The 16,200-nt window shown below is 47.9% G+C and overlaps 1 protein-coding gene and 1 long non-coding RNA gene across 28 annotated transcripts in view; one reads left to right on the top strand and one right to left on the bottom strand.

The window, feature by feature from the left end:
- The window catches only part of LOC109639727 (vascular endothelial growth factor C-like), a 45,743-nt gene that overhangs the window by 18,582 nt on the left and 10,961 nt on the right, over window positions 1–16,200 (top strand). The gene's annotated exons all lie outside the window — the stretch shown is intronic.
- The window catches only part of LOC109639716 (uncharacterized), a 39,392-nt gene that overhangs the window by 13,983 nt on the left and 9,209 nt on the right, over window positions 1–16,200 (bottom strand). For 12 of the 27 annotated variants that reach the window (XR_011240321.1, XR_011240306.1, XR_011240303.1 and 9 more), the window contains 9 exons: window positions 15,877–15,961; window positions 15,605–15,682; window positions 11,107–15,430; window positions 10,510–10,594; window positions 10,238–10,315; window positions 5,740–10,063; window positions 5,143–5,227; window positions 4,871–4,948; window positions 373–4,696 (listed from right to left, as the gene is read on the bottom strand). This is a non-coding gene — a long non-coding RNA (uncharacterized lncRNA). Of the gene's footprint in view, window positions 1–372; window positions 4,700–4,870; window positions 4,949–5,042; window positions 5,228–5,739; window positions 10,067–10,237; window positions 10,316–10,409; window positions 10,595–11,106; window positions 15,434–15,604; window positions 15,683–15,776; window positions 15,962–16,200 lie in introns of all 27 variants that reach the window. The other 15 variants (XR_011240313.1, XR_011240318.1, XR_011240312.1 and 12 more) reach the window with 15 other exon arrangements.

Raw genomic sequence — 16,200 nt, 5'->3', positions numbered from 1 at the left:
ACTGTGGGCAGCCACCGGGGGCCAGACTGTGCAGTAAACTCCTCCAATCTGCAATAATTACTGCAAACTCTGCACCTTACAATATTTGCAATCATTTTTTTACATATACATTTTATTATATTGTATTTTAATACTTATGTTTTATTTTATATATTTTATTACATTTTTTGTATTAATTTTTTTAGCATATAAAAACAAGAATTTAAAAACAACTTAATAGACGGTCGCTAACAAAATATTATGTGCTGTGAAATACAAATCAGACAAGTCAGGAGCAAAACAAATCACTGTTTAAAAACCTGCACTTATGACTGTTAAATATAATTATTGTGCGCATGACAATTAGGTCTTGGATTGGCCAGGATGGCCTACTTCTCTGGGTGGGCTTCAGTGATGATGCTGGAGGGAAGACAACTGCAGCATGGAAATCTGACGTCTGGCTGCAGTTCAGGAGTGGTACATCTGTTTCAAGTTCTGCTGTCAAAGACAGAAGATTTCACAAAGATCAGTTTACAGTAAAAGCAGTGCAATTTAATGACAACACCAATATTTACCTATGCATTTACAAAATCGCACGCTCAGATTAAATAAAACATGTGGGTTACGTATATAATGGCATTCTCTCTTATTACAGTTTTACTCACTACGAACCACTGGCTGTGAAAGGCAAGGCAGGCTGGACACAACACTTCATGCCTTAGGGAGACAAGGTCTGAGGTTAGTGTCAGGAAGCTTGGTTGGTCCAAGCTTCCATACAGACCACTGGATTGCAGGCTGTGAATCGGCAGCAGCCAGGCAGAGCTGGAAACAGCTGACATCAGTGCATGACCCAGGGAATCCCCATCAGAGGCCAACGTGGTGGCAAGTGAAACTTCTCAGGAGATTGCAAGGCCAAAAACTCTCAGGTGATGGTGGATCCAGGGTTTTAGTGCCAGCAGTGGCTGGAGGCAAGGCAGGTTGGGCACAGCACGTCATGCCTTAGGGAGACAGGGTTTGAGGACGGCGTCACAGAAAAAAACACGTCATCAGTAAACCAGCCAGGATACTATCAGCTCCTCAATCCCTCAGCAGGAGGCATTAGCATTGATGACTTCTCTTTGTTGGTGGTCTGGTAAAAGGCAGGCATCAAAGCATTCAACAACAGGTTGGCGTAGGCGGCAATACAGGCGGTGTACTGGATTTCAGGTTGTGTCTCCACAGTAGCTGGTGGCCAGACTGGGTGGGAACAGCTGCCACTGGTGCATGTCCCAAGGAGACAAGAGAGGCTGGTGGGGACGTACGTGAGACAGAGCTGGAGGCTGGCATCATCCACTTGATGAAATGGAAGGCTACTGTGTGAGCCAATTCTCTCTGAGAGCGGTACCAGAACATTCGGCTGCATGTTGACTTCCATTGTAAACTGTGTCAGCAGCAACTGGTGCTAGTTCTCTCTGGAGGCTGCTGGGGTGGTCTTGAGAGCAGGCTGGCAACAGACGGTGTAACTGCAGGTCCATCGTAGGGGTGAAACAAAAGGCCAGCCCCCTAAAGGCATAGCTTACTGATAAAGGAAATTCCCTCATTAGCCACTCACCACTATGCTGATGGAGGAGTGGGTGAAGTGCTTAAGTCCACAAAACACTTCCGGAGTCTCAGGGGTAAAAGGTGTTGCAGTCAAATCCAATAGAAATGAAGCACTGGTGATCAATTTTTCAAAGGTAACAAAACAGAAAAAAAGAAAACACAACATGCCTCCGTGCTGCTAGTGTGATGACATCCATGCGTCCGGAAACCCCTGACATTCATATTCGACACGTAACAGCGTCATTTACATCTTGTCTTGAGCCTAAAAGTCCACTACGGGAAGTGGCGATGCTGACGCGAACCCCGCGTGTGCCCTTGGGCGAGGGCTTGTTGAGGTGTGTACGGTGCGTGTAAACGTGAGCGCGGCTCCGGGGAGGATATTTAGTCTGAAAACATGGTGTATATGACGCCATTTCGAGTCGCCAATAAATGAAGGGGGCTTCCGGACACTTGGGTGACGCCATACGAGCAGAATGGAGACATGTAGTGTTATTTCTGTACTTTTGTTACATCTGAAAAAGAGGTACCGTTTACTTCAATTGGATTGGATTTGGCTGCAGCACCGTTTACCCCTGAGACTCCAAAAGGGTTTTGTGGACTCAAACACTTCACCCACCCCTCCAACAGCATAGTGGTGAATAGAAAGAGCAAATCTCTTTCATCTGTGGACTATCCTTTTAAGAGACGGCAGGATGCCTCGGTCAGTCAGAGAGCCTCTGGAGGATGGAATGTGGCGATGGTTGAGTTGTCTCTGGATCTTAGTGGTCTGGTCAAAAAGCAGGCATCAGAGTCTTCAACAGGTTAGTCCAGGCTTCAATACTGGCAGACCATTGGATCCCAGGCTGTGTATCGGCAGCGGCAAGGCAGGGTTGGAAACAGCTGACACCAGTGCATGATCCAGGGAGTCCGTACGAGAGGCCAACAGAGAACAAGTGAAACTTCTCAGGAGACAGATAATGATGGATCCATGGTTTTGTGCCAGCAGTGGCTGGAGGCGAGGCAGGTTGGGCACAACTCTTCATTCCTTAGGGAGACAGGGTTTGATGTTAGCGTCACTGGCCTGACACGCTCTTGACGACATCTCTCTGGAGCTTAGTGGTCTAGCGAAAGGCAGGCATCAGAGTGGGGACATCAGTGAGACTCCTCCGGAGACAGAGCTGGAGGCTGGCATCACAGGCATGGGCCCTCTGTATGTTGGGGTGGTTCTCTTTTGAGGCAAGATGGCACCAGATCTGTCAGGTGCTGGTTAACACTTTGCTCAGTGATGCTTGACCACTTGATTCCAGGCTGTGTCAGCAGAGGCTGGAGCAGGCCAGGTGGGATGGGCAGAGCCAGGACTTCAAGCACTAAGGGTTGTCAACGGAAACCCTTTTCCAGGTGTGGAAACGAAATGGCACCAGAACATGCAGGTTGACACGTAGCACAATCATAGTGGGCCATTGGATTGCAGCAGGCAGTACTTCGGGAGCGACTGGAGGCCAGGCACAGTGAGAACATCTGACATTGGTGCATGCCTTTCTGAGACAGGAGAGCCTGGTGGGGTACAAGTGAGACTCCTCAGGAGACAGAGCTGGAAAGTGGCGTCACAGGCAAAGGCTCTCTGGTGTGATTTTCAGAGGAAACAGTCGACTAAATTGGAAGACAGCAACAGGAGACCAGACTGGAGGACAGCAAGGGCAAACACACTCAGGTGGATCCAGGATTTTGTGCCAGCAGTGGCTGGAGGCGAGGCAGGTTGGGCCCAAGTCTTCATTCCTTAGGGAGACAGGGTTTGATGTTAGTGTCGCTGGCCTGACACGCTCTTGACGACATCTCTCTGGAGCTTAGTGGTCTAGCGAAAGGCAGGCATCAGAGTGGGGACATCAGTGAGACTCCTCCGGAGACAGAGCTGGAGGCTGGCATCACAGGCATGAGCCCTCTGTATGTTGGGGTGGTTCTCTTTTGAGGCAAGATGGCACCAGATCTGTCAGGTGCTGGTTAACACTTTGCTCAGTGATGCTTGACCACTTGATTTCAGGCTGTGCCAGCAGTGGCTGGAGGCGAGGCAGGTTGGGCCCAACTCTTCATTCCTTAGGGAGACAGGGTTTGATGTTAGTGTCGCTGGCCTGACACGCTCTTGACGACATCCCTCTGGAGCTTAGTGGTCTAGCGAAAGGCAGGCATCAGAGTGGGGACATCAGTGAGACTCCTCCGGAGACAGAGCTGGAGGCTGGCATCACAGGCAAAGGCTCTCTGGTGTGATTTTCAGAGGAAACACAGTCGACTAAATTGGAAGACAGCAACAGGAGACCAGACTGGAGGACTGCAAGGGCAAGCACACTCAGGTGGATCCAGGATTTTGTGCCAGCAGTGGCTGGAGGCGAGGCAGGTTGGGCACAACTCTTCATTCCTTAGGGAGACAGGGTTTGATGTTAGTGTCACTGGCCTGACACGCTCTTGACGACATCTCTCTGGAGCTTAGTGGTCTAGCGAAAGGCAGGCATCAGAGTGGGGACATCCGTGAGACTCCTCAGGAGACAGAGCTGGAGCCTCGCATCACATGCATGGGCCCTCTGTATGTTGGGATGATTGTGTGAGTGGGTTCTCTTTTCAGGCGGCCGGCACCAGAACATTCAGCCGCATGTTGACTCTTGATTGCAAACTGTTAGCAGCCGCTGGGGTCCAGACTGAGCAGTGCACTCCTCCAATCTGCATCACTTACTCTAAACCTTACAATATTTGCACTAATTTGGGTGTACATTTTATTATAATGTATTTTAATACTTTAGCTTTTTTTTATTTTCTATATATATATAAAAAAAAATTATATTCTATTTTTAACATATGAAAAAAGAAGTAAAAACAACTAAGACAGTCTCTAACAAAATATGATCTGCTGTGAAATACAAATCAGACAAGTCAGGAGCAAAACTAGTCATTGTTCAAAAACCTGCACTCATGTGCACACGGTCATAACGTTAGCATCGGCTAAATATAATTGTTGTGCTCGTGACATTAAAGTCTTGAATCGTGAATTGGCCAGGACGGCCTACTTATCTGGGTGGGTGTCAATGATGACGCTGGAGGGAAGACAACTGCAGCATGGAAATCTTAAATGGATTACTGCAGTTTAGGAGTGGTACATCTATATCAGGTGCTGCTGTCAAAGATGGATGATTTCACAAAGATCAGTTTACAGTAAAAGCAGTGCAATTTAATGACAATACCAATATTTACCTATGTATTAATATAATCACAAGCTCAGATTAATTAAAATATGTGGGTAGAGTCTAGAAACGCATTGTTTTTCTCTCATTATAATTTTACTCACGAAGAACCACAGACGCCACATTTCTCAGCTCTGTACTCAAGTCTCTTCCCGATCATTCAGTAACAGCAGAACCAGGACCTAAAGACAAAGGGAAAAAACCACCACATCAGTAAACTGGCCAGGATACTATCAGATCCTCAATCTCTCAGCAGGAGGCAATAACATTGATAACTTCTCTCTGGTGGTGGTCCGATAAAAGGCAGGCATCGAAGCATTCAACAGCAGGTTGGAGTAGGTGGCAATACAGGCTCGCTATTGGATATCAGGCAAACCTTCAGGTGACGGGTGGATCCAGGGCTTTGTGCCAGCAGTGGGGGGAGGCCAAGCAGGCTGGGCACAGCTTCCACTTGTTCATGCCTTAGGGAGACAGGGCTTGAGGTTAGCATCACAGGCCTATAAACTCTATGCGATGAAATGGAAGGTGACTGTGAGAGCCAATTGTCTTTGAGGGGGGTGTGGCACCAGGGCATTCAGCTGCATGTCGACTTGGATTGTAAACTGTGGGCAGCCACCGGGGGCCAGACTGTGCAGTAAACTCCTCCAATCTGCAATAATTACTGCAAACTCTGCACCTTACAATATTTGCAATCATTTTTTTACATATACATTTTATTATATTGTATTTTAATACTTATGTTTTATTTTATATATTTTATTACATTTTTTGTATTAATTTTTTTAGCATATAAAAACAAGAATTTAAAAACAACTTAATAGACGGTCGCTAACAAAATATTATGTGCTGTGAAATACAAATCAGACAAGTCAGGAGCAAAACAAATCACTGTTTAAAAACCTGCACTTATGACTGTTAAATATAATTATTGTGCGCATGACAATTAGGTCTTGGATTGGCCAGGATGGCCTACTTCTCTGGGTGGGCTTCAGTGATGATGCTGGAGGGAAGACAACTGCAGCATGGAAATCTGACGTCTGGCTGCAGTTCAGGAGTGGTACATCTGTTTCAAGTTCTGCTGTCAAAGACAGAAGATTTCACAAAGATCAGTTTACAGTAAAAGCAGTGCAATTTAATGACAACACCAATATTTACCTATGCATTTACAAAATCGCACGCTCAGATTAAATAAAACATGTGGGTTACGTATATAATGGCATTCTCTCTTATTACAGTTTTACTCACTACGAACCACTGGCTGTGAAAGGCAAGGCAGGCTGGACACAACACTTCATGCCTTAGGGAGACAAGGTCTGAGGTTAGTGTCAGGAAGCTTGGTTGGTCCAAGCTTCCATACAGACCACTGGATTGCAGGCTGTGAATCGGCAGCAGCCAGGCAGAGCTGGAAACAGCTGACATCAGTGCATGACCCAGGGAATCCCCATCAGAGGCCAACGTGGTGGCAAGTGAAACTTCTCAGGAGATTGCAAGGCCAAAAACTCTCAGGTGATGGTGGATCCAGGGTTTTAGTGCCAGCAGTGGCTGGAGGCAAGGCAGGTTGGGCACAGCACGTCATGCCTTAGGGAGACAGGGTTTGAGGACGGCGTCACAGAAAAAAACACGTCATCAGTAAACCAGCCAGGATACTATCAGCTCCTCAATCCCTCAGCAGGAGGCATTAGCATTGATGACTTCTCTTTGTTGGTGGTCTGGTAAAAGGCAGGCATCAAAGCATTCAACAACAGGTTGGCGTAGGCGGCAATACAGGCGGTGTACTGGATTTCAGGTTGTGTCTCCACAGTAGCTGGTGGCCAGACTGGGTGGGAACAGCTGCCACTGGTGCATGTCCCAAGGAGACAAGAGAGGCTGGTGGGGACGTACGTGAGACAGAGCTGGAGGCTGGCATCATCCACTTGATGAAATGGAAGGCTACTGTGTGAGCCAATTCTCTCTGAGAGCGGTACCAGAACATTCGGCTGCATGTTGACTTCCATTGTAAACTGTGTCAGCAGCAACTGGTGCTAGTTCTCTCTGGAGGCTGCTGGGGTGGTCTTGAGAGCAGGCTGGCAACAGACGGTGTAACTGCAGGTCCATCGTAGGGGTGAAACAAAAGGCCAGCCCCCTAAAGGCATAGCTTACTGATAAAGGAAATTCCCTCATTAGCCACTCACCACTATGCTGATGGAGGAGTGGGTGAAGTGCTTAAGTCCACAAAACACTTCCGGAGTCTCAGGGGTAAAAGGTGTTGCAGTCAAATCCAATAGAAATGAAGCACTGGTGATCAATTTTTCAAAGGTAACAAAACAGAAAAAAAGAAAACACAACATGCCTCCGTGCTGCTAGTGTGATGACATCCATGCGTCCGGAAACCCCTGACATTCATATTCGACACGTAACAGCGTCATTTACATCTTGTCTTGAGCCTAAAAGTCCACTACGGGAAGTGGCGATGCTGACGCGAACCCCGCGTGTGCCCTTGGGCGAGGGCTTGTTGAGGTGTGTACGGTGCGTGTAAACGTGAGCGCGGCTCCGGGGAGGATATTTAGTCTGAAAACATGGTGTATATGACGCCATTTCGAGTCGCCAATAAATGAAGGGGGCTTCCGGACACTTGGGTGACGCCATACGAGCAGAATGGAGACATGTAGTGTTATTTCTGTACTTTTGTTACATCTGAAAAAGAGGTACCGTTTACTTCAATTGGATTGGATTTGGCTGCAGCACCGTTTACCCCTGAGACTCCAAAAGGGTTTTGTGGACTCAAACACTTCACCCACCCCTCCAACAGCATAGTGGTGAATAGAAAGAGCAAATCTCTTTCATCTGTGGACTATCCTTTTAAGAGACGGCAGGATGCCTCGGTCAGTCAGAGAGCCTCTGGAGGATGGAATGTGGCGATGGTTGAGTTGTCTCTGGATCTTAGTGGTCTGGTCAAAAAGCAGGCATCAGAGTCTTCAACAGGTTAGTCCAGGCTTCAATACTGGCAGACCATTGGATCCCAGGCTGTGTATCGGCAGCGGCAAGGCAGGGTTGGAAACAGCTGACACCAGTGCATGATCCAGGGAGTCCGTACGAGAGGCCAACAGAGAACAAGTGAAACTTCTCAGGAGACAGATAATGATGGATCCATGGTTTTGTGCCAGCAGTGGCTGGAGGCGAGGCAGGTTGGGCACAACTCTTCATTCCTTAGGGAGACAGGGTTTGATGTTAGCGTCACTGGCCTGACACGCTCTTGACGACATCTCTCTGGAGCTTAGTGGTCTAGCGAAAGGCAGGCATCAGAGTGGGGACATCAGTGAGACTCCTCCGGAGACAGAGCTGGAGGCTGGCATCACAGGCATGGGCCCTCTGTATGTTGGGGTGGTTCTCTTTTGAGGCAAGATGGCACCAGATCTGTCAGGTGCTGGTTAACACTTTGCTCAGTGATGCTTGACCACTTGATTCCAGGCTGTGTCAGCAGAGGCTGGAGCAGGCCAGGTGGGATGGGCAGAGCCAGGACTTCAAGCACTAAGGGTTGTCAACGGAAACCCTTTTCCAGGTGTGGAAACGAAATGGCACCAGAACATGCAGGTTGACACGTAGCACAATCATAGTGGGCCATTGGATTGCAGCAGGCAGTACTTCGGGAGCGACTGGAGGCCAGGCACAGTGAGAACATCTGACATTGGTGCATGCCTTTCTGAGACAGGAGAGCCTGGTGGGGTACAAGTGAGACTCCTCAGGAGACAGAGCTGGAAAGTGGCGTCACAGGCAAAGGCTCTCTGGTGTGATTTTCAGAGGAAACAGTCGACTAAATTGGAAGACAGCAACAGGAGACCAGACTGGAGGACAGCAAGGGCAAACACACTCAGGTGGATCCAGGATTTTGTGCCAGCAGTGGCTGGAGGCGAGGCAGGTTGGGCCCAAGTCTTCATTCCTTAGGGAGACAGGGTTTGATGTTAGTGTCGCTGGCCTGACACGCTCTTGACGACATCTCTCTGGAGCTTAGTGGTCTAGCGAAAGGCAGGCATCAGAGTGGGGACATCAGTGAGACTCCTCCGGAGACAGAGCTGGAGGCTGGCATCACAGGCATGAGCCCTCTGTATGTTGGGGTGGTTCTCTTTTGAGGCAAGATGGCACCAGATCTGTCAGGTGCTGGTTAACACTTTGCTCAGTGATGCTTGACCACTTGATTTCAGGCTGTGCCAGCAGTGGCTGGAGGCGAGGCAGGTTGGGCCCAACTCTTCATTCCTTAGGGAGACAGGGTTTGATGTTAGTGTCGCTGGCCTGACACGCTCTTGACGACATCCCTCTGGAGCTTAGTGGTCTAGCGAAAGGCAGGCATCAGAGTGGGGACATCAGTGAGACTCCTCCGGAGACAGAGCTGGAGGCTGGCATCACAGGCAAAGGCTCTCTGGTGTGATTTTCAGAGGAAACACAGTCGACTAAATTGGAAGACAGCAACAGGAGACCAGACTGGAGGACTGCAAGGGCAAGCACACTCAGGTGGATCCAGGATTTTGTGCCAGCAGTGGCTGGAGGCGAGGCAGGTTGGGCACAACTCTTCATTCCTTAGGGAGACAGGGTTTGATGTTAGTGTCACTGGCCTGACACGCTCTTGACGACATCTCTCTGGAGCTTAGTGGTCTAGCGAAAGGCAGGCATCAGAGTGGGGACATCCGTGAGACTCCTCAGGAGACAGAGCTGGAGCCTCGCATCACATGCATGGGCCCTCTGTATGTTGGGATGATTGTGTGAGTGGGTTCTCTTTTCAGGCGGCCGGCACCAGAACATTCAGCTGCATGTTGACTCTTGATTGCAAACTGTTAGCAGCCGCTGGGGTCCAGACTGAGCAGTGCACTCCTCCAATCTGCATCACTTACTCTAAACCTTACAATATTTGCACTAATTTGGGTGTACATTTTATTATAATGTATTTTAATACTTTAGCTTTTTTTTATTTTCTATATATATATAAAAAAAAATTATATTCTATTTTTAACATATGAAAAAAGAAGTAAAAACAACTAAGACAGTCTCTAACAAAATATGATCTGCTGTGAAATACAAATCAGACAAGTCAGGAGCAAAACTAGTCATTGTTCAAAAACCTGCACTCATGTGCACACGGTCATAACGTTAGCATCGGCTAAATATAATTGTTGTGCTCGTGACATTAAAGTCTTGAATCGTGAATTGGCCAGGACGGCCTACTTATCTGGGTGGGTGTCAATGATGACGCTGGAGGGAAGACAACTGCAGCATGGAAATCTTAAATGGATTACTGCAGTTTAGGAGTGGTACATCTATATCAGGTGCTGCTGTCAAAGATGGATGATTTCACAAAGATCAGTTTACAGTAAAAGCAGTGCAATTTAATGACAATACCAATATTTACCTATGTATTAATATAATCACAAGCTCAGATTAATTAAAATATGTGGGTAGAGTCTAGAAACGCATTGTTTTTCTCTCATTATAATTTTACTCACGAAGAACCACAGACGCCACATTTCTCAGCTCTGTACTCAAGTCTCTTCCCGATCATTCAGTAACAGCAGAACCAGGACCTAAAGACAAAGGGAAAAAACCACCACATCAGTAAACTGGCCAGGATACTATCAGATCCTCAATCTCTCAGCAGGAGGCAATAACATTGATAACTTCTCTCTGGTGGTGGTCCGATAAAAGGCAGGCATCGAAGCATTCAACAGCAGGTTGGAGTAGGTGGCAATACAGGCTCGCTATTGGATATCAGGCAAACCTTCAGGTGACGGGTGGATCCAGGGCTTTGTGCCAGCAGTGGGGGGAGGCCAAGCAGGCTGGGCACAGCTTCCACTTGTTCATGCCTTAGGGAGACAGGGCTTGAGGTTAGCATCACAGGCCTATAAACTCTATGCGATGAAATGGAAGGTGACTGTGAGAGCCAATTGTCTTTGAGGGGGGTGTGGCACCAGGGCATTCAGCTGCATGTCGACTTGGATTGTAAACTGTGGGCAGCCACCGGGGGCCAGACTGTGCAGTAAACTCCTCCAATCTGCAATAATTACTGCAAACTCTGCACCTTACAATATTTGCAATCATTTTTTTACATATACATTTTATTATATTGTATTTTAATACTTATGTTTTATTTTATATATTTTATTACATTTTTTGTATTAATTTTTTTAGCATATAAAAACAAGAATTTAAAAACAACTTAATAGACGGTCGCTAACAAAATATTATGTGCTGTGAAATACAAATCAGACAAGTCAGGAGCAAAACAAATCACTGTTTAAAAACCTGCACTTATGACTGTTAAATATAATTATTGTGCGCATGACAATTAGGTCTTGGATTGGCCAGGATGGCCTACTTCTCTGGGTGGGCTTCAGTGATGATGCTGGAGGGAAGACAACTGCAGCATGGAAATCTGACGTCTGGCTGCAGTTCAGGAGTGGTACATCTGTTTCAAGTTCTGCTGTCAAAGACAGAAGATTTCACAAAGATCAGTTTACAGTAAAAGCAGTGCAATTTAATGACAACACCAATATTTACCTATGCATTTACAAAATCGCACGCTCAGATTAAATAAAACATGTGGGTTACGTATATAATGGCATTCTCTCTTATTACAGTTTTACTCACTACGAACCACTGGCTGTGAAAGGCAAGGCAGGCTGGACACAACACTTCATGCCTTAGGGAGACAAGGTCTGAGGTTAGTGTCAGGAAGCTTGGTTGGTCCAAGCTTCCATACAGACCACTGGATTGCAGGCTGTGAATCGGCAGCAGCCAGGCAGAGCTGGAAACAGCTGACATCAGTGCATGACCCAGGGAATCCCCATCAGAGGCCAACGTGGTGGCAAGTGAAACTTCTCAGGAGATTGCAAGGCCAAAAACTCTCAGGTGATGGTGGATCCAGGGTTTTAGTGCCAGCAGTGGCTGGAGGCAAGGCAGGTTGGGCACAGCACGTCATGCCTTAGGGAGACAGGGTTTGAGGACGGCGTCACAGAAAAAAACACGTCATCAGTAAACCAGCCAGGATACTATCAGCTCCTCAATCCCTCAGCAGGAGGCATTAGCATTGATGACTTCTCTTTGTTGGTGGTCTGGTAAAAGGCAGGCATCAAAGCATTCAACAACAGGTTGGCGTAGGCGGCAATACAGGCGGTGTACTGGATTTCAGGTTGTGTCTCCACAGTAGCTGGTGGCCAGACTGGGTGGGAACAGCTGCCACTGGTGCATGTCCCAAGGAGACAAGAGAGGCTGGTGGGGACGTACGTGAGACAGAGCTGGAGGCTGGCATCATCCACTTGATGAAATGGAAGGCTACTGTGTGAGCCAATTCTCTCTGAGAGCGGTACCAGAACATTCGGCTGCATGTTGACTTCCATTGTAAACTGTGTCAGCAGCAACTGGTGCTAGTTCTCTCTGGAGGCTGCTGGGGTGGTCTTGAGAGCAGGCTGGCAACAGACGGTGTAACTGCAGGTCCATCGTAGGGGTGAAACAAAAGGCCAGCCCCCTAAAGGCATAGCTTACTGATAAAGGAAATTCCCTCATTAGCCACTCACCACTATGCTGATGGAGGAGTGGGTGAAGTGCTTAAGTCCACAAAACACTTCCGGAGTCTCAGGGGTAAAAGGTGTTGCAGTCAAATCCAATAGAAATGAAGCACTGGTGATCAATTTTTCAAAGGTAACAAAACAGAAAAAAAGAAAACACAACATGCCTCCGTGCTGCTAGTGTGATGACATCCATGCGTCCGGAAACCCCTGACATTCATATTCGACACGTAACAGCGTCATTTACATCTTGTCTTGAGCCTAAAAGTCCACTACGGGAAGTGGCGATGCTGACGCGAACCCCGCGTGTGCCCTTGGGCGAGGGCTTGTTGAGGTGTGTACGGTGCGTGTAAACGTGAGCGCGGCTCCGGGGAGGATATTTAGTCTGAAAACATGGTGTATATGACGCCATTTCGAGTCGCCAATAAATGAAGGGGGCTTCCGGACACTTGGGTGACGCCATACGAGCAGAATGGAGACATGTAGTGTTATTTCTGTACTTTTGTTACATCTGAAAAAGAGGTACCGTTTACTTCAATTGGATTGGATTTGGCTGCAGCACCGTTTACCCCTGAGACTCCAAAAGGGTTTTGTGGACTCAAACACTTCACCCACCCCTCCAACAGCATAGTGGTGAATAGAAAGAGCAAATCTCTTTCATCTGTGGACTATCCTTTTAAGAGACGGCAGGATGCCTCGGTCAGTCAGAGAGCCTCTGGAGGATGGAATGTGGCGATGGTTGAGTTGTCTCTGGATCTTAGTGGTCTGGTCAAAAAGCAGGCATCAGAGTCTTCAACAGGTTAGTCCAGGCTTCAATACTGGCAGACCATTGGATCCCAGGCTGTGTATCGGCAGCGGCAAGGCAGGGTTGGAAACAGCTGACACCAGTGCATGATCCAGGGAGTCCGTACGAGAGGCCAACAGAGAACAAGTGAAACTTCTCAGGAGACAGATAATGATGGATCCATGGTTTTGTGCCAGCAGTGGCTGGAGGCGAGGCAGGTTGGGCACAACTCTTCATTCCTTAGGGAGACAGGGTTTGATGTTAGCGTCACTGGCCTGACACGCTCTTGACGACATCTCTCTGGAGCTTAGTGGTCTAGCGAAAGGCAGGCATCAGAGTGGGGACATCAGTGAGACTCCTCCGGAGACAGAGCTGGAGGCTGGCATCACAGGCATGGGCCCTCTGTATGTTGGGGTGGTTCTCTTTTGAGGCAAGATGGCACCAGATCTGTCAGGTGCTGGTTAACACTTTGCTCAGTGATGCTTGACCACTTGATTCCAGGCTGTGTCAGCAGAGGCTGGAGCAGGCCAGGTGGGATGGGCAGAGCCAGGACTTCAAGCACTAAGGGTTGTCAACGGAAACCCTTTTCCAGGTGTGGAAACGAAATGGCACCAGAACATGCAGGTTGACACGTAGCACAATCATAGTGGGCCATTGGATTGCAGCAGGCAGTACTTCGGGAGCGACTGGAGGCCAGGCACAGTGAGAACATCTGACATTGGTGCATGCCTTTCTGAGACAGGAGAGCCTGGTGGGGTACAAGTGAGACTCCTCAGGAGACAGAGCTGGAAAGTGGCGTCACAGGCAAAGGCTCTCTGGTGTGATTTTCAGAGGAAACAGTCGACTAAATTGGAAGACAGCAACAGGAGACCAGACTGGAGGACAGCAAGGGCAAACACACTCAGGTGGATCCAGGATTTTGTGCCAGCAGTGGCTGGAGGCGAGGCAGGTTGGGCCCAAGTCTTCATTCCTTAGGGAGACAGGGTTTGATGTTAGTGTCGCTGGCCTGACACGCTCTTGACGACATCTCTCTGGAGCTTAGTGGTCTAGCGAAAGGCAGGCATCAGAGTGGGGACATCAGTGAGACTCCTCCGGAGACAGAGCTGGAGGCTGGCATCACAGGCATGAGCCCTCTGTATGTTGGGGTGGTTCTCTTTTGAGGCAAGATGGCACCAGATCTGTCAGGTGCTGGTTAACACTTTGCTCAGTGATGCTTGACCACTTGATTTCAGGCTGTGCCAGCAGTGGCTGGAGGCGAGGCAGGTTGGGCCCAACTCTTCATTCCTTAGGGAGACAGGGTTTGATGTTAGTGTCGCTGGCCTGACACGCTCTTGACGACATCCCTCTGGAGCTTAGTGGTCTAGCGAAAGGCAGGCATCAGAGTGGGGACATCAGTGAGACTCCTCCGGAGACAGAGCTGGAGGCTGGCATCACAGGCAAAGGCTCTCTGGTGTGATTTTCAGAGGAAACACAGTCGACTAAATTGGAAGACAGCAACAGGAGACCAGACTGGAGGACTGCAAGGGCAAGCACACTCAGGTGGATCCAGGATTTTGTGCCAGCAGTGGCTGGAGGCGAGGCAGGTTGGGCACAACTCTTCATTCCTTAGGGAGACAGGGTTTGATGTTAGTGTCACTGGCCTGACACGCTCTTGACGACATCTCTCTGGAGCTTAGTGGTCTAGCGAAAGGCAGGCATCAGAGTGGGGACATCCGTGAGACTCCTCAGGAGACAGAGCTGGAGCCTCGCATCACATGCATGGGCCCTCTGTATGTTGGGATGATTGTGTGAGTGGGTTCTCTTTTCAGGCGGCCGGCACCAGAACATTCAGCTGCATGTTGACTCTTGATTGCAAACTGTTAGCAGCCGCTGGGGTCCAGACTGAGCAGTGCACTCCTCCAATCTGCATCACTTACTCTAAACCTTACAATATTTGCACTAATTTGGGTGTACATTTTATTATAATGTATTTTAATACTTTAGCTTTTTTTTATTTTCTATATATATATAAAAAAAAATTATATTCTATTTTTAACATATGAAAAAAGAAGTAAAAACAACTAAGACAGTCTCTAACAAAATATGATCTGCTGTGAAATACAAATCAGACAAGTCAGGAGCAAAACTAGTCATTGTTCAAAAACCTGCACTCATGTGCACACGGTCATAACGTTAGCATCGGCTAAATATAATTGTTGTGCTCGTGACATTAAAGTCTTGAATCGTGAATTGGCCAGGACGGCCTACTTATCTGGGTGGGTGTCAATGATGACGCTGGAGGGAAGACAACTGCAGCATGGAAATCTTAAATGGATTACTGCAGTTTAGGAGTGGTACATCTATATCAGGTGCTGCTGTCAAAGATGGATGATTTCACAAAGATCAGTTTACAGTAAAAGCAGTGCAATTTAATGACAATACCAATATTTACCTATGTATTAATATAATCACAAGCTCAGATTAATTAAAATATGTGGGTAGAGTCTAGAAACGCATTGTTTTTCTCTCATTATAATTTTACTCACGAAGAACCACAGACGCCACATTTCTCAGCTCTGTACTCAAGTCTCTTCCCGATCATTCAGTAACAGCAGAACCAGGACCTAAAGACAAAGGGAAAAAACCACCACATCAGTAAACTGGCCAGGATACTATCAGATCCTCAATCTCTCAGCAGGAGGCAATAACATTGATAACTTCTCTCTGGTGGTGGTCCGATAAAAGGCAGGCATCGAAGCATTCAACAGCAGGTTGGAGTAGGTGGCAATACAGGCTCGCTATTGGATATCAGGCAAACCTTCAGGTGACGGGTGGATCCAGGGCTTTGTGCCAGCAGTGGGGGGAGGCCAAGCAGGCTGGGCACAGCTTCCACTTGTTCATGCCTTAGGGAGACAGGGCTTGAGGTTAGCATCACAGGCCTATAAACTCTATGCGATGAAATGGAAGGTGACTGTGAGAGCCAATTGTCTTTGAGGGGGGTGTGGCACCAGGGCATTCAGCTGCATGTCGACTTGGATTGTAAACTGTGGGCAGCCACCGGGGGCCAGACTGTGCAGTAAACTCCTCCAATCTGCAATAATTACTGCAAACTCTGCACCTTACAATATTTGCAATCATTTTT

This window comes from Paralichthys olivaceus, chromosome 24 (assembly GCF_024713975.1).
Source record: "Paralichthys olivaceus isolate ysfri-2021 chromosome 24, ASM2471397v2, whole genome shotgun sequence".
NCBI classification, from domain to species: domain Eukaryota; kingdom Metazoa; phylum Chordata; class Actinopteri; order Pleuronectiformes; family Paralichthyidae; genus Paralichthys; species Paralichthys olivaceus.
This window is presented reverse-complemented; position numbering and strand designations above follow the sequence as displayed.